The sequence below is a fragment of the Myotis yumanensis genome, unplaced genomic scaffold (assembly GCF_028538775.1).
Source record: "Myotis yumanensis isolate MYYU_CA2020_CCGP unplaced genomic scaffold, mMyoYum1.0.hap1 SCAF_1, whole genome shotgun sequence".
Lineage (NCBI taxonomy): Eukaryota > Metazoa > Chordata > Mammalia > Chiroptera > Vespertilionidae > Myotis > Myotis yumanensis.
The window spans coordinates 47245672-47264258 of NW_027223752.1; the positions used below are offsets into that span (position 1 = coordinate 47245672).

At 42.5% G+C, this 18587-nt stretch overlaps 1 protein-coding gene across 2 annotated transcripts in view; it reads right to left on the minus strand.

The window, feature by feature from the left end:
* Window positions 1-16793, minus strand: part of GNG2 (G protein subunit gamma 2) — a 111096-nt gene extending 94303 nt beyond the window's left edge. Inside the window, exon 1 of one of the 2 annotated variants that reach the window (XM_070419712.1) lies at window positions 16661-16793. The gene's annotated coding sequence lies outside the window, so the exon portion shown is untranslated. The remainder of the gene's footprint in view (window positions 1-16660) is intronic. The other variant, XM_070419702.1, reaches the window with a different exon arrangement.
* Between the last annotated feature and the right edge of the window lie 1794 nt (window positions 16794-18587).

Sequence of the window (18587 nt, forward strand, 5' to 3'; positions counted from 1 at the left end):
CCCCACAGATATGGGGGACTACTGTATATCCATTGAAGAGGCTACATAGACTTCTCAAAGTGAACTAAGAAACATTCTTTTAAAAATGTGCACTAACTCACACCTTTACTTTAAGGGTGTTGTTTGTTCTCCATAATGAATCATAATGAATCACGCTTGCAGCAATTCCACCGGCCCAATAACTCTGTTGACTGCCCATCAACAGTGTTTTTTAATTTCACTTTCCCCTGGAGAGGGGACAGATTTGGCAGAGCTCACATAACCTTCCTGGTCTCCTCTGTGAACTAGGGGGCCTGCATTATAAGATGACTGTCCAGGATAAGGGAGTCACATCTACTCCACAAAATACAGGAAAGATACCTGGTCTACTTGGGGATCAGATCTGAAACAATGGCCTCACTAAGACCAGTCTCTAACCATATTAGAATAATGCACTGAGGATCCTTTAATTCTGCAATAACGTTATGCCAGTGGCATTTCATGCCTTTTAGAGGATCACTAAAGCCCTGTGCACCTGCATACGAGACAGTTCACCAGGAAGACCTTAGAGATTTAAATAGAATTATATATCAGATTAAAAACCCTATCTTTCCCCCTTCTTCCCAAGAGAATGCCAAATGGTCCTTTTCTCACCTGTGACTCACAACACCCAACACTAATATGGCTAACTCATATTCAACAACAAAGGCAGGATGCCAGGGTTTCTTTACTTCCCTCCGACGATGACTGTGCCAATATGCTCTCAAGAACACCCTATATTCTTTCCTGCAATAATTGAAGCTGATAGTCAAAGCTCTGAATTCTCAGTTTCTCTCCCCTTCCTCCCTTTACTGGAACACAAGCAAGCCAACGCCACAGGCCTAATCACCATGGCAACAACACGCACTGTGATGATGAGTGTGTTTGTTTTTTAAAATGACTCACAGATTGTTCCCCCAGAAGCTCCAGACACACAGGTTTCTGGCTGGTTTATAAAATCTAATCCAAAGTTTTCTGGTAAATTTCTTACTCCTATTAGCATAATGGGGATGATGGAGAGAGTTTCATCAAGTCAAATATGCCCTTTTCCTTAAGGATGAAAAAAAAAAAAAATTCACCTGGTTCCTTAAACACTCCAAGATTAATCAATTTAAAACTCAAGTTAATAGTGAAATTAATTTGAGTTTGTACACTGGAGATAATTAATCTGTTCCCAATTTAAATAATTAAGGGATTTCATAATATAGTTTGAGAGACCCAAATGGAATAATCAGGAGTAAAAAATATCAAATAAAATAGCCTTAATCTGTGGCTACATGGTCGGTCATATGTAAAGTATTAAAAAAGAATAAACACCTTAATACTGAGATGTTTTTAAATTATTGTCCAAAATAAAGACATTTATTTTTCAAATGCAGACATGAAAGAGTCCAGCACATTTAGAAGAACTGTGAACTACTTCCATTTATTTACTCATTACATAGTATTTAAGACCTTCTATATACTAAGCACCATTGTTTATTGGAACACTGCAATAGCGGTTAGGGGTTAGAGAAGACTATTTTATTACCAGAGACAAGAGCCAGGACATGGCTGAGTGCATTATCTCCTCTCAGAAAGCCCCTTTGGGTCACAAGACACCATTCTGAATAAGCTCTCAGTGAGAGAGACCATTACCTACTGATTCTATCAGGCCTAGGATTCAGAGTCCCGACTTTAGCATCACGGTGGACTCCCTTGCAGAAAAAAAAATGCTGGTAATGTTAGTTTGTTGATTTCCTCTGAATGAAATGGAGATAAATCTTATTTTACAAGAAATTTAACTAGAAATTTTAATATAAATCTGTTTAACTTCAAAGTCTAAGTTTCCTGAGGCTTATGTTTAATACAACATATAATATGCATGCACACACAAAATAGTCACTAAGAATTACTATCCCCAAACAGCTACATATTTTATTACTGTTACCAATACTATATTTTTTCTCTAGAGTTTAAAGGGATAACCTGAGTGTATCTAATAGGATAAGCTAGGTTATACTGTGGTAACAACAACAACAACAAAACCCACAACCAAAATCTCAGTGTCTCAAGAGAACGTTTATTTCCCACTCTTACTACATGTCCATTATGGGTCCATGGAGGGACTATCTCTGTGTTGTCTTCACTCTAAGACTCAGGCCTCAGAGAGCAGCCACACTTTCTGGGCCTCTATAACTGCCAGTTACCAAGGAATGCGCTTATACCCTGGTTCTTAGAAGCTTCTTTCTAGAAGTGATAACTGTCATTTCTGCTCACATTTCACTGACCAATGTATGATACATGGCGACACCTAACTAAGTGGACAGAGAAGCAAAAACTTATCACGAGTTGGGAAGGAGAACTGGAAATATTTATGACTAAGCGCATGGATTACTGAGCAAATAGCACATGCTTGAGACTGAGGCTTGACTAAGTCAGAACATCAACATGTGACCGTCCCACACAAATAGCCTTCCTTCGATGATTCCTTACCCCAAGTTCTGAGCACCTGTGGCTGATGTTGGGCCATAATCATTTCTGCCAGAATTTGGTAAGAATTCTGTGAATAGAATAAAAGACACCCTCCTCCAGCTTGTGGTAACAGTACCAATTGTACTAATAACAGCTACACTTATGAAAAATTACTGTAAGTCAGGCACTATGCTAAATAAATATTCTCTATACATGATGTCATTGTCTCCTGACAATTTTGTGAAGTAGGTATTGTCATTATAATCTCCCATTTAATAGATGAGGAAACAGGCATATAAATTTTAAGCAACTTGCCCAAGAAATTCTGATTCCAACGTTCTTTAATTTCCAAGTTCTCCTGTGTAGGAAGCCTTAGGATGTTATTTTTCTAAACTATAGTATTTTAGAATTATTTTAAGATATAATAAAAGACAAGTTGCACCATTTTTCCCCCTAGGACTTTTCACTTTTGCATAGCTAAATGTTTTATTATTTTTAAACAAATCTTGAGGCTGTTCTATGTCAACACACTGGCTATGGGACTTCCCTCTCTGAGAGGTCTAAAACTATTAACTAAAACTGTTAGTGAAGTGTCTTTAATGCCTATACATAACAGAGTTCCCTAAGCACAACCATCATTCATGAGCGTTAAAAAGATAACAAAGGACGAATTGAGTTTCCCAAGGAAAGCTTCAAAAATAAGAGAATTTTTTTCCCTGTTTAAAATTTTCACATTTTTTTTTCATATGGTTCTGCACAGATCAGATAAATTCCCTTCTCAAACAGAGCTCTGTTGGCAAAGCCTAAAAATTAACTTTACTTTCTGTTTTAAAATGCAAATATAAGAGTAGGAAGCACTCAATCATTTATTACAGAGCAGGTACTCCTACCATGAATACTTAGTCTGTAATGATGAGGATGCACAGAAATACACTTAGAGATGAGCAGTCAAAACACTGCACTGATGTCAATTCCACGGAAATTTCCCTTTTTCACTATCGCTGCTTCACATATTCAGCCTCTGAAATATAACACCAGAGTGGAAGGTAGGAACCAAGAAAAAAATGTAAGAAGAATGAAACTGCAGGTTGCCTCCAGAGTTGGAAAGTGAAAACCTATTTGTGAAATAACTCATAATCGAAAATTCTAGAGATGACTCCTTCTCTTACAGGTGCTGCAATCAACAAAACGCATCCCTGTCTAGAAAAAGCAAGGTTTTCATTTTAAGTCCGGCAGACACTGTACACAGAACCTTGGCCTCTCTAGCTCATTTCTTGGCCCAGGTGGATTTTATTTCAATCAAATTGATTTAATTGACCAGTCATAAAGACTCAATTTAATTATATATTTTTACAATGCAGACATGCTGAGCTGGTTGTCCAAGTTAAATGCTGTTTTTATTGCTGTATAGAAGCTGATGTATTTTCTTCTGGAATAATTTGTTAAGCAGGGTCTTCTTGACTTACTCTGACATCAGCCATTTTCTATTTTCTTCCAGGATTCTTTCTCCATCTACTTACATCATCTCCACCAATTAAAACAAGTTTTGGGTGTGTGTATGTGTGTGGGTTTCAAAGAGAAATGCATGGAAACACTATTGGACTCAAACTTGTGTGATCTTGATAAGTGATTTAACCTTTTTGAGCCTTGATATCCCCACTTATAAAATGGAAATAATATTATTGGCAGACTCTGTTGACTATCTACCCAATAATATCAACCCCTTCTTCCTTGCTAATAGAATCAATCCTTTTTTCTGGGATTTGGTGACTGTTCTTAAGAAAGGTGGACTGCTCCACAGCTTCAGGAGGAAACTCTTATATTAGCCAATCACAGAGGCCATCTATCTGCCTCCCCACTAAGAGACAAGCATGTGAGTTGTGAGGGGAATGCTGCTGGAGATAGCTTTACCCATAACTTGGAAGGAAGGAAGGAAGGAAGGAAAGAAGGAAGGAAGGAAAGAAGGAAGGAAGGAAGGAAGGGAGGAAGGAAGGAAGGAAGGAAGGAAGGAAGGAAGGAAGGAAGGGAGGAAGGAAGGAGCCACTTCATTGTGCCTCTAGGACATTGAAACCTGCCTATACCTCTGACACTGTAGTAGCTATCTCAGCACTACAGGGTGGGCCTAAGGGGGCGAACCAACCTGCTGAGGATGTCAGAATGGGAGGAAAGCAAGAATTCAGGTTGCTAAGAACATTGTTCACCTATGACTAACTCCGGACTTACCCTCCTATCAGGAGGTTTTGAGGTAAGTTCCCCATTGTTTAAGCCATTTGGTAGGGTGTTCTTTTACTAGCAGCCAAAGTGTCCTGATAGAAAGATGCTCTTCTCGTCACAAACGGAATGTACAACAAATGCTAGTTGGCAACTTGACTCTTGAAACGTGTTGATCTTCACTCATTCAAACATGAGTGAGAGGTGGACGCTGTGTGAATGACTCCTTTGAGTGTTCCGCCCCGCACCCCCCGCCAGAATTAAGGTAGAAGTCACTGCTTTCTCTATTTATTTACTGAAGTGACAACACCAAGTACCTAAGTTTATTTTAAACAAGGAGATTAGCGTTGAATTCAGACAGCAAACCCTGTAGTACTGATTGCAGTGTAGAAAAATATAATTAAACAGAGTCATCTTCCCGACTGGGTAAGTCAATGGATCCATAAAATTCAGCCCAGACCAAGTATTCAATAGAACAGCCAAGTTTCACATTTGCAGTCAGCCTAGTTTAATTGAAAAGCTTCTTTCGTAGATGAAAGACATTATTTTTAGATTATCGTACATATATGCGAAAAGGCCACACTTCCTCTGAAATTTCACCTCATCTTTATTTTAGAACCCAGCACTTTCTGCTTGGGAACCCTCTTCCCCCAGATCTTCATATGGCTGACTCCTCACCATAATACAGGTCTCAATGAAAATGTCACCTCCTCAGAGAGGCCTTCCGGTATTACCCAATAAAAGTAAACTCCCCGGTACCACGATTGTCACAACACAACTTCTATCATTCAACCTATTTCGATTTTAATCCATCTCAGCACTTATCACTACCTGGTACAATTTGTTTCCATCAATGGGGTGCAATCCTGGCTGATTCTGATCTAATGAGTCTGGGTTGAGGCTGGGACACAGGTATGCTTTTTAAAGTACCCCTCAGTGATTTCCAATGTGCAGCCAGATCTAAGAACTACCAGTTTACACTGATTTATATGTTTATTGGGTCTCTCCCAACATTATAATGTAAGTTCCAAGAAAACAAAGGACTAACCTGTTATGTTCATTCGACTCCCCGTGGCCCCTCAAAGTACATGTGAAACATTGCAGACATTCAATTAAGACGTGTGGACAAACTGACTAACTGTTTTATAATTATGTCAGCTGTTGTCTGTTTCCCCAGTAGTTTATGAGTGGGCTCCTCGACTAGCCCACTCTGCATCAAACAGTAAGCGGCTCAAGAGAGTTCATTAAATGAATGTGTGATAAACAAAACGCTTTTGAGGGGTTAAATGTTCTCACAAATAAAAATAAATAAATAGATAGATAGATAGAAAGATAGATAGATAAGGTGATGGCTGTGTTAATTATGTAATCTTTAACAGTATATATGTATATCAAATCACCATGATGTACATTTTAAATATCTTATAATTTTATTAATTATACCTCAATAAAGCTGAAGTTAAAAACAAACAAAAGAAAACGCAAACTGTTTTGTGTGCTCTAAGGAAGATAAAGATGAAACTGGGTGTGACCATTCTTCTCAAAGATCTTGCAAAAGAAAAAAAAATCAGATTGCCATTATTCACACTAGCATGTCTGTGATGAAAGAACAAAAGATTTCTAGGGAGGGAAACATTGCTGCTTATTGGGGAGGGGAAGGAAGGAACCAAGGAAGGTTTCATGGAAAAGGTAGCATTTGAACTGAGCTTTAGGGGGAAGGTGAAATTTGGCTATTTAAAGAAGAAAGACTGTGGGGGTGACATGTGGAAGGAGAAGCAGAAAAGTCATTCTAGGGCAGTGGTTCTCAACCTTCCTAATGCCGAGACCCTTTAATACAGTTCCTCATGTTGTGGTGACCCCCAACCATAAAATTATTTTCGTTGCTACTTCATAACTGTATTTTTGCTACTGTTATGATTCGTAATGTAAATATCTGATATGCAGGATGTATTTTCATTGTTACAAATTGAACATAATTAAAACATAGTGATTAATCACAAAAACAATATGTAATTATATATGTGTTTTCCAATGGTCGTAGGCGACCCCCAAAGGGGTCGCGACCCACAGGTTGAGAACAGCTGTTCTAGGGAGAGGCAAGAACACAAGCAACAAACCAGTCCAGCGGGGTGTGGGAGGGCCTGAACTAAAACAGGGCTATCAACATGGAAAAGAGTAGCTAGTGTCAAGATATATTTTCTTTGTTTTTTGCTTGGTTGTGTGTTTTTTTTTAATGTTTTTATTGATTTCAGAGAGGCAGGGACAGGGAAAGAGAGAGAGAGAAACATCAATGATGAAAGAGAATCATTGATTGGCTGCCTCTTACACACCCCACACTGGGGATAAGATCCAGCCCGCAACCTAGGCATGTGCCCTGACCCAGAATTGAACTGTGACTTACTAATTCACAGGTTGATTCTCAACCACTGAGCCATGTCGGCCATGCAAGATATACTTTCAAAGACAATGCAAAGTGCTATGCAACTGACTACAACTTGTGTTGTTGATGAGAAAAATAGTGAAATTGAATTTTTATAATTGAGGGACTGAGAGAATGAGTGTCATTAATAGTCCTGGAATTAGGTGAGAAGCTAATTTTGAGGCATGGAAGAGGGTGATGGCCAGCACTGTTTGGGACACGTGAGTTTCACTGTCAGTGGGTTGGATGTTCTGGGAAGTGTGCCAGGAGCTTGATGTGTGAGTTTAGAGAGTAGGTGAGAGATTGGGATGGAGAATCAGTTTGGGGACTGACCACACAGAAACAATGACTGAATTCATAGGAAGGGATTTGATTAAAGGGAGAGAAATTAAATGGCAGAAGAATCAAATCTGAGAGCAGTCATATTTAGAGGAAACTTAAGAGTTAATGGAGAAGTTGGGAGGCTTCAGAGAGGAATGAGGGTGGCAGAATATGCACCTCAAAATTTGCCTCTTTGTCATAAGGATTATTTTGAGCATATTATTTTGGGAAACAGCATACACAGGAGAAATTCTGAAAACAGATGAGAACTTCCCTCTTTTATAAGGAAAATTTACATTTATAAAGGAAATCTCCATTTGAAAGGTGTCTCCCTCTCTGAAACAGGCAGAGGAGGAGAGCTAAATAACTAGAGACTTTTGTCTATGGAGAGGCAGCAACTTAAATCTGCATAACAATCTCACTCTTACTTTTCCTGATCACCTCCCCGTAACTGTCCTCCTCTACTTCTCCTCCTCCCTCTTGTCATTTACTGAAGATGTTATTTAAGATGAATTCTAAACCACCTCTGAGAGTTACTCATTTTTCCCTGGGTATCTCCCCTGTATATGTGAGGTATACCTGTTAATAGACATCTGTTTTATATATATATATATATATATATATATAGAGAGAGAGAGAGAGAGAGAGAGAGCTCTAACTTAGAAGGGTAGAAGGAAAACTGTTTTTCCTTCTCTACAGGAAGGAGGAGAACAGGTTAATTGAGGTTAAAAAAGTCCAGGGGAAGCTTGATGGCAGAAGGGTTGTTTAATTAATGCCCGAGGTCAGCAAACTGCAGCTCGAGAGCCACATGCGGCTCTTTGGCCCCTGGAGTGTGGCTCTTCCTAAGCCTTAGGAGTACCCTAATTAAGTTAATAACAACGTACCTACCTATATAGTTTAAGTTTAAAAAATTTGGCTCTCAAAAGAAATTTCAATCGTTGTACTGTTGATATTTGGCTCTGTTGACTAATGAGTTTGCTGACCACTGAGTAAACTAAGCATGCTTGCAGGTTAGGAGGAAAAGGCCAATAAAGAGAAGAAACCAAATGTGTAGGTGAAGTATGGTACCTATTTGCTTTGTTTTACAATGGACAGGTTATTTTGATTTTCTGAATTATAAAAATCATCCCATTCGATTAAATGCCTTATTGATTGTAACGTGAATATCCCATGGGTTGTGGTCATACTGGTCTTAGAAAACACATTTTTCCTTCACCTGGGAAGGACAGCACAGTTATCCCAAGGTCAGAGGGCTCTAGACCCAAAACTGTAATTTAGATAAACCCAGGTTACCCAAGGGCTCTAGATAATGTGTTTATAACATGCTGTTTAAACTGCTTTTTGCAAACTAGGTTCCTCATTCCAGACCCGAGGGCTCTAGATAATGTATTTATAATGTATGTCAATTCAGTGACCCCGAGACCCAAAACTATAATTAACATGCTTAATTCTGCTTCTGTAAACTGCTTTTTTCGAGCCAGGTTCCTCATTCCAAACCCTGGGATGTAATCAATACCTTTGTGATTTTTTGCCTATATAACCTTGGAGCTGCGACCATCTTGTTACTATGAGATTTGGGGAATGGCCCCTCATAGTCCCAGATTGCAATAAATGTGACTCTTTAATTCAACTTCTTGAGGCATCCTTCTGTGATTTGCGGGGTACATTACAACATAGGAAGGAGACAGAATTATTGTCAGAACATAGTCCTCCTAGAAAGTGAAAGGAAATGGCATGGAAAGTCCAAATAGAGAGTTTACTCTTGACTTGAAAGAAAAAACTATGTTAATTTGACCTATGAAGGAAGGAGAAGAGAATGAATGAAGACAGAAATCTTGAAGTGGTAAGGAATGAGGTTGAGGTGGGTCATCTGTAGTGAATGAAGGAAGTAGGGACTCGGGTTTCATGGTTTTCATCAAAATGCACAGGGGATGAAAAAAAGTGAAATAAAAAAGGAAGAAGAAAAGGATTGTAAAAAGAACAGCAATGGCCTTGCTGGTGTTGTAGTGAATCTGGAGTAGAATCCATCAATCCAGTTCCCAGGCCCTCTCCATTAGCTCTGATTGCCAGCACCTGAGAGCAAGGATCATGGGACTGTCTGACCCTGACAATCAGGCTGGCAGGGCGGCAAGGGAAGGCCAAAGGAACAGGGGCAAGTAACTGGTCTGCCATTAAGAGCTTGACTATTTACACATATTTGCCAAGAGATAAAAGGGTTGATTCTGTCTTATCTTGAACCTTGGTATACAGTGGTACCACTTCTAAGAAACATGTTATCACTTAAGTTTGAGAATTGAACTCTCTCATTTTTAATGTTTAATGAAATCCTCACACTGACTCTCATTAAAAATAACTTGTTTCAGTAACATAAAAGTTTTAGGGAAATATATATATATATATATATATATATAGAGAGAGAGAGAGAGAGAGAGAGAGAGAGAGAGAGAGAGAGAGAAAGAGAGAGAGAGAGAGAGAGAGAGAGGGAGGGACCCGGTGCACGAAATTCATGCACTGGGGGGTGGGGGTCCCTCAGCCCAGCCTTCCCCCTCTCACAGTCCGGAAGCCCTCAGTGGATGTCCTACTGACGGCTTAGGCCCGCTCCCCACGGGGAGCGGGCCTAAGCCACAGTCTGGCAGTAGAGGCTCGGAGCAGGCGTCCTGTGTGTGTGTGTGTGTGTGTGTGTCCACTGCGGGCCTGCCCCCAGACACACCAAGGAGGCTTGGAGCAGGTGCCCCTCTGTGTTGATCTCTCAGGCTCCTGGCCGCGCCTGCATGTTGTTCTCTCCCTTGAGCGGTGGCCAGGATGGGCTGGAAGCTTGGCTTCCTCCATTGCCGGGGGCAACTCCAGCTCCAGTTCCATGGCCGCTTGGCTTCTCTGCTGTGGCCGCAGCGAGGCTTGGCTTCTCCACTGCGGCCTCAGTAGAGAAGCCAAGCCTCTTCAGTCTTCAGTCTTCAGTCTTCACTTGGGCCGGAGCCTTCAGTCTTCACTCCGAGTCTGTGTATGCAAATTAACCGCCATCTTTGTTGGGTTAATTTGCATACTCATCTGATTGGCTGGTGGGCGTAGCGGAGTGACACCAATTTGCATGCTTCTTTTTTATTAGTGTAGATGTATTACTCTTAGCTGATATATATACTAGAGGCCCAGTGCATGAACTTGTGCATGGGTGGGGTCCAGCTGGCCCAGCCCCAATTGGGGTGTGTCATGGCTGGGCCTGTCAGGAGGAGGAGATGGAGGGAGGTTGGCCGGCTGGCCCACCTCGATCGGGGCTTGATCAGGGCCTGGCCGGCTTGGGAGAGACTGAGGGTGATTGGCCAGTGGGCCCCACCCCCGATTGGGGGCCTGGGGGCCAATGGGGTTGGAGCTGGCCATGAGGAGGGGCTGTGGGTAGTAGGCGGCTGGCCTCTCCCCCGAATGGGGTGGGAGGTGCAGATCAGGGGCCAGCAGCCTGGGGGAAGGGCAATGGGTGGTTGGTCAACTGGCCCTGCCCCTGATCGAGGTGGGGGGGGCAACCTGGGGTGGGGCCAGGAGGGAGGAGGGGCTGAAGGAGGTTGGCTAGCCAGTCCCACCCCCTATTGGGGGGGGGGGGTGGCCATCAGGGGTAGGGCCAGCTGGGGGGAGGGGCTGCAGGAGGATCAGGTGGTGGAGGCTCATAGGGGGCGTGGCTGGCTGGGAGGAGGGTCTACAGGAGGTCGGCTGGCCATCCCCGCCCCCTATTGGGGTGGGGAGTGTGATCAGGGGCAGAGCCGGCCAGGGGGAAGGGCAGGGGGGTGTTTGGCTGGCCAGCCCCACCCTTGATTAGGGTGGGAGAGTCCGATCAGCGGCAGGCCAGCCAAGGGGAGGGGCAGCGGGAGGTCGGCTGGCTGGCCCCACCCCCTGATCAGGCTGGTTTGCTGGCCACAGTGGGCATCATAGTGACCGGTTGTTCCAGTCATTATGGTGTTATGGTCGCTGGCTTTTTATATATATACTAGAGACCTGGTGCACGAAATTCGTGTATGGGAGGGAAAGGTCCCCTCAGCCCAGCCTGCACCCTCTCCAATCCGGGACCCCTTAGGGGATGTCTGACTGCTACTTTAAGTCCGATCCTGGAGATTGAGCCTAAAGTGGCAGTCGGACATCCCTCTCACAATCCTGGACTGCTGGCTCCTAACTGCACACCTGCCTGCCTGCCTGGTTGCCCCTAACTGCCCCCCCCGCTGCCGGTCTGGTCGCCCCACGCAGCCTGCTATTCAGTTGTTTGGTTGTCCCTCATTGCCCTCCCCTGCTGGCCTGGTCGGTCACCCCACGCAGCCTGCTGTTCAGTCGTTTGGTCGTCCCTCACTAACTCCCCTCCCAGCCTGGTCCCCCATGCAGCCTGTTCGGTCGTCCGTCCAGTTGTTCTGGTCGTGAGGGCCCCTGGTTTTTTATATATATATGGACATATGTATATGTATATATCTCTTACCTGAAAATCTGAATTTCATTTCCACAGTGGCATCTTAACTTTTGAACAAAAATGTTTTTATATTTACATAGGTATTAAATGTAAACATTGTGCTCTTCTTTTTAAACAAAATAATTTGGTCTTATAAACGATTTTTAAAATGACAAAGTATAAAGACTTTCTCTATTTATTGGCCCTATTATGGAAGAAAGTGAACTAGAGATAGAATTGGGAGGTGAGGTGTTAATCAACTGTGCAACTTTGGACAGATAACTGAATTCTGAGCCCATTTCATTATCAGTCATGGTAATGAAATGATACAGGCTAGGTTGGTTCCCAAGTCATTTTCAGCTCTACTGTTCCCTCCCGATGTCTTAGGCCAGGGACTAAGCCTTAATATAGCTCTGTAATTTCTCTCTTCCTTCGATATCCATAGAACCAGAACTTGTGAAATGAATAGATTTAGGAAGTAAACAAACTCAGGGGTCATTATCTGCCAGCTCTCTATCCCTCACTCCCAAACACACACACAAAGTGCATTACAAAAAGTTAACATACAATCATCGAAGAACTCTTCAAACCACTCAAGGTCAGTGACTGCACCCACAGCATAAAGCTGATAGTGTCCCTGTTAATTGACTCTCCCCTAATCTTCTTGCCCAGCACTCCTTGGCCCCATGGATACCCTACTTCACTCGTTTGGGCATCAGGAGTAAAATGTGTAGTGGGAAATTAAACACAGAAAGAGTCTTTATTTTTGAACATGAAATTTAGATGAGAATCACATTTTATTAGTAGAAACCTGTTGTCTCAGAAACCTATTGTTGCTGTTTAACTACTACAGCTCTTCTCTATAGAGTTATTTTTGAGAGAAGTATTTTACTTGGGCAGGAATAATACTGATGTATGCAGAAGATTAAATACTAGTGTTATAGTCATATCTTTATGACACACTATGTTAAGAGATCCCACCATTTAAAAATGTCTCGTCCAAAACAATCCAAGGGAAAAATGGGCAAAGGACTTGAATAAACATTTCTTCAAAGACTATATATAAATGGCCAATGAGCACATGAAAAGAGACTCAAAATTACTAATCCTGAGGAAATGCGAATTGAAACCACTAAGATCAATTCATACCTATTAGGATAGCTACTATCAAAAACAAACCAACAAACAAAACCTTCAGAAAATAACAAGTGTTGCTGAGAATGTAGAGAAAAGGGAACCCTTTTACACTGCTAGTGGGAATGTTAAAGCTAGTGGGAATGTTAAATCATGCAGACAACTGCTGTGGAAAACAGTATGGTAGTTCCTCAAAAAAAATAAATAAATAAACATAGAGTTAACATATGATCCAACAATTCCACTTCTGAGTACCCAAAACAAGATGAAAGCAGGGACTCGGACACATATTTGCACACCCATGTTCATGGCAGCATTATTCACAATAGCTAAAACATGGAAGCAACCCAGTCCATTAAATGCATAAATAAAATATGGTATATACAAACAATGGAATATATCCAGCCTAAAAAGGAAGAAAATTCATCTACAACATAGATGAACCTTGAAGACAAGTGCTAAGTGAATTAAGCCAGTCACAAAAAGACAAATACTATATGACTCCACTTATATGAGGTTTCCAGAATAGTCAAAATCATAGAGACAGAAAACAGAATGGTGGCTGCCAGGGGCTGGGGTGGTGGGGCAGGGAGGGATTGGGGAGTTCCTCTTTAATAGGAACAGAGTTTCAATCTGAGAAGATGTAATGGATCTAGAGATTGGTGGTGGTGGTTGAACAATATCAATATACTTAATGTCATAGAATGATACACTTAAAAATAGTTAAAAGGGCGTAGCTGGTTTGGCTCAGTGGATAGAACGTCAGACTGCAGACTGAAGGGTCCCGGGTTTGATTCCAGTCAAGGGTACATGCCCGGGTTGTGGGGCTTGATCCCCAGTGGGTGGTGTGCAGGAGGCAGTCGATTGATGATTCTCTCTATTCACTGATGTTTCTATCTCTCTCTCTCTCCCTTTCCCTTCCTCTCTGAAATCAATAAAAATATATTTTAAAAAAATAGTTAAAATGGGAAATTTCATTATATATATATATATTTTATACAATAAAAAAGTCTCCTGGAACCTCTGTGGTAGTGACAAAGATCAAGCATATGCTAACTTTCCCTCATGCTACTTAGGGAGAAAAAAAATGCCATCTGAATACCTACCATGTCCCAGGCACTCACATATCCACAACAAACGCAAAAACAAAATAAAAATCAATGAAACCAAACAGAAAACCCCACCACCTTGATTAGGTACGATTAACCCCTCATTACGATGAAGAAACTAAGGTTCATAAGTTAACATACAGGTCAAGTAGTAAAAACCCGTGGTAGGATTCAAAGGCAGATCTGCCAACTCTGGACGCCTGCATTCCTTTCAGTTCATGACATGATATTCTTCTGTCCACAACTGTCTTTTTGAACAGGCTTTCTGCTTTGACCATAGAGCTTTTATACTGTAAAGTTGGGCCTGCCTTCAGAAGTAGGCTAAAAAAGTCAGTCAACTAAATACATTCACTGCGTGCCTACCATATGAGGCCCAGGGCTGGCTATGAAGTAAGAGTCATGTTTCCTCCCAGCCATTGGCCATATGGCAGAAAAAAACCACACCACACATCCAATTAAAATTTCAGTGTTGGTCGACTCCCTCAAAAGCCACTGAGTATCCTGGGCTTTTGCATTATGTCTTTCAATAGTCCATATGGCCAGAATAAGTGGAAACAGTCTCATTTGAACAGCGTAGGAGCGTTTTCATCTTTTGCCCCTAAACCTTCTACCATTATAATTACTGATCTGCTGTTACTCACTATTGTTGTGCTTCAAGCTGGAATTTAACAATGAAGGAAATGTGTGCTGTGCAGAAAACAGGCACCTCTTCGTTTTCTGAAAGAGAGCAGGGGGCCCCCTAGACTCTCCAGTGCCTGTGGAACAAGGGCTTTATTTTCTTACTCTTGTGTGAAGCACCCAAGGAAGAGGAACGCAGATTGTCTCCACACCCCCAAACAAAGCAGTGCTGGCATTATCTAGTGAATACAGCCTATAGATGAGTAAGTACCCGAGGGTGAGCCACATATTCATTCATCCACGACTTCATTTATTGGCAGGCAGCTTGATCAGAGCACTCCAGGTAGGGGCCTTCTGGACCCCAGGTCCAGCCTAGATCCCCTCTCCGGCAGATATCTCTCTGTTTGCCACAGGAGGCAAATGGGAAGTGGAACTGCGGAATGCGTGGCGTGACTTGTTTTGATTCAATGCAGTGAATCAAGGGAGCTACGTGGTTTTAACAGCAGCAATATGTTGCCTCTTAGATATCGCACAGGTTTCATGTAATGAGGAACCTCAGAAAAGTAGATACTTTTCCTTCTGCACTGAAATATTCTTCTCTCTCAAAAATGTGCTGTTACACCACAAATCTTGGGAAGCCAAATCAATTTCCTAAAATGGCATTTTAAAAAACCCTATAGCTCCTCATAATTGAGGATGGTGATAAATGGGAAGGCATATACACTCTCAATGACTTATTTAGTGTTTAAAAACCTATATTTTAAGAATTTCTTAGTGTGTAAATGTGACCTTTCTATTATTTTTACTCTACTATAAGCAGTTCTTGCTTTCCTTTGAATATGTGTCTTCTTTCATTCTAATAATTTAAGAAAAACCTTTTATCAATGACCATTTATTGCTTAACCGCACTTGCTTTTGGAGACAAAGCTTAATTTTTAAAACCAGCTACACGACGGTATTAAACTCTGTCTCCAACATATGATGCAAACAGAATCCACAATCTCATTTCTTATCCAGTAGACCTAGTTACTGCACGTTTACATATCATTCATAAATATGTGAACAAGTCATGGTCACAGACTCTCATTAAGAGCACCCGTTACTCAAGAAAACCAAAGAATAAAAATTGCGTTCCGATCTTACTATTTCAGTCTGTATGCAGGTAAGGAAACAACTCAGAAACATGTAGACATTTAATCTCTCACTGAAATTAATATGTATCTTCACCTAGAGATTTAAAAAAAAATCCATATAAACATAAAATCCACGTATACATTTGGGGCAAGTTAAACCTGCCACCCTCCCCTGAGAATGGATGCAACTTTAGGATAAGACCTACTGGCAAATGGTAGCTGTTTCTGAGGTTATCCTGAAAGCAGCTATACCGAGCAGAAGGAAGACACGGGTTTTTTTTCTTCTTTTTCTTAATGGTAAATACTGTCCCTCACATACGCAATTCCACCGCCTTTGTTGGCAAATTCTGAGTACCAAAGGATTTAAACCCCATCCCTCCCCCCCTCCCCCAAAGCCAAATCACAGTCATTATGCTGCAAAACAAAAGATACGCCAGCGCAATGTGTAGGAAAGATAATGCAATTAACATTTTACACCACTTACACCCCTAAAGCAGGACTGCGACGCTCAGAAGATCAGCGCACAGCTCCACAGCTCCAACTGATTTCCAACCAGCCCTGCTTCGCTTCCAAGAGAACTATGCAAACAGCTTCTTTCATTTACGGTGTTTTCTTGACCAGTCACCGAAGCGAAGCACTAATAATCTTTGTTTTTTATGGCAAATGTGGTCATTCAAAAAAAGCCCTTCTTGCAGAACCCATCCTAATCATTTCCCCCAGTCCTGAGACAATGTCCCGTCTGCCCTAAGAAATCTGCCCTTAAAACCACAGGCGCCGGTCATGTTACTCGTTTCAAAAGGAGCCACACGAGAAGCATTTCTTTTACCTTGGCTGCGAGGTGGTCAGAGAAGAGTGGCTTCTCTCCTCTCTCCGCCGATGTGTGCAGCGAGCTCCGCGCAGCCCGCCCAGCCCAGCCCAGCCCAGCCCAGCGGCAGTAGTAGGAGCTGCCCACGGAGTGGCGGCTGCGTGTGTATGTGTAGCAGCGGCGCCTGCAGCCCAGGGACTAGTCCCCACCCAGCTTTGTCTTCAGTCATCGCTTTTTCTACAGGAAGCAGCACATCTCCCACTTCCTCCTCCTCTTGGTAGCTGCGAGCTGCTTTTTTCTTTCCCTCTCACTCCATTTCAGGGCTCCCTAGGGGTCTCGCCTTTTCCTGGGCTCCTGACACTATGTGACTAGAAGAATCCCCCTTTACCCCTTTGTTCCCAGCCCCTTTGGTGCTCTGTTCCTTTTTATCCCTTTTGTTTCCTCACCCTCATCTCCACAACCGCCTTCAGCAACTGCCTCATTTGCGGACCCCCAGGCCAGCACACAGTCTGCTTTCTTAGCCTGAACTTGGCTTGTTTTCCTGGCTGTTGTTGCTGAGGCTGCAGCTGTTCTTTAAGGAGGGTCAACAGCCCCTGGCCGGGTTCTGGCCCTGAGATCCAGCCCTGGCCTCAATGGCTCCTTCTCATTCACTGTAGTCCCCTTCAGATGAGCTGGCGGGATGCTCGCAGCACATCACTGCAGCATTTTTCTCTGTTGCCAATATCCAACGCCCAATATCCCCAAGGCCCCACTACCACTGAAGTCTTGCTTAACCCATGTACTCAGAAAAGAATGGCCCTGATAAGTATTCTTGTGGGGCCTTGGAGCTAAACCAAGTCCTGCAGTGCTACCTGTAGCCTAACAATGAACACATGTTCCTAAGATACTTAATGGTGGGAAGGAAGGAGGGGGTCATAGGTGCTATATAGCCCCAGCCCAGAAAGAGAGCTCTCTCCTGCACACCCCCCATCCCCCTCTACACACACACACACACACACACACACACACACACACACACACGCTGGTAGAACTGAAAGGACCAGCAGAGTCCTTCCTGTCACTTTAGAAGGTGGTGCAGTGTTATGGAAAAGAGTAGAGACTGCAGGAAGTCTGTTCATCCACCAGGATTTGAATCCCAGCTGTCATTACTGACTGCATGAACTTGGGCAAATTATTTCATTTCTACTTGCCTCAATTTCCTCACCTGCAAAAGGGAAATCACATTTTGTCACACCCAACAGCAGATATCTGAGGATGAAAGGAGATGGTACACAAAAACAATGTAGTAATTCCTGAAACAGAGGAAGTATTCGCATTTGGCACATATTAGCTCTTATTACTTTTAGAGGAAGATGAAGCTCAGAAAAGGCAAGTGACGTCTATAGTCAGCAGCCAAACCAGGACCAGTACTTGGTTTGTGGATTCCCCACCATTAGTATATTCATGACTACACCCTGATGCTCTTGGTGGCAATTTGTTCAGCTTGCAAGTCATTCTCCTCCAATAACCACATAGGTGTTTTGCAGAAGCTACAGATTAACCACAGGCTGGGGATGGGTGGGGGTGGGGGTGGGGTTCCAGTGTCCAGGTTGCTCTGCTCAGAAATCTCTCCTTAGGAATCAGTGCCTGGAAAGTTAATTTTTAAAAATATTTTTAAAAAATATGCTTTTAAACTGATTTTTAGAGAGAGAGGAAAGGAGAGGGAGATAGAAACATTAACATCAATTGGCTGCCTACTGCACACCCCCTTCTGGGGATCAAATGGGTGCCCTCTTGGTGCAAACCACTGAGCCACACCAGCTGGGCTGGAAAGTTCATTTTCCCCAGCAACAGAGTTAATCCCCCAAACTCCACTGTTTAAATCCAGTCTCGCCTTAACCATTCCAGCAAGTCAACTAACCGGAAATGGTGGAATTCAGGGCTGATGCTGGATAACAAGATCATCAGG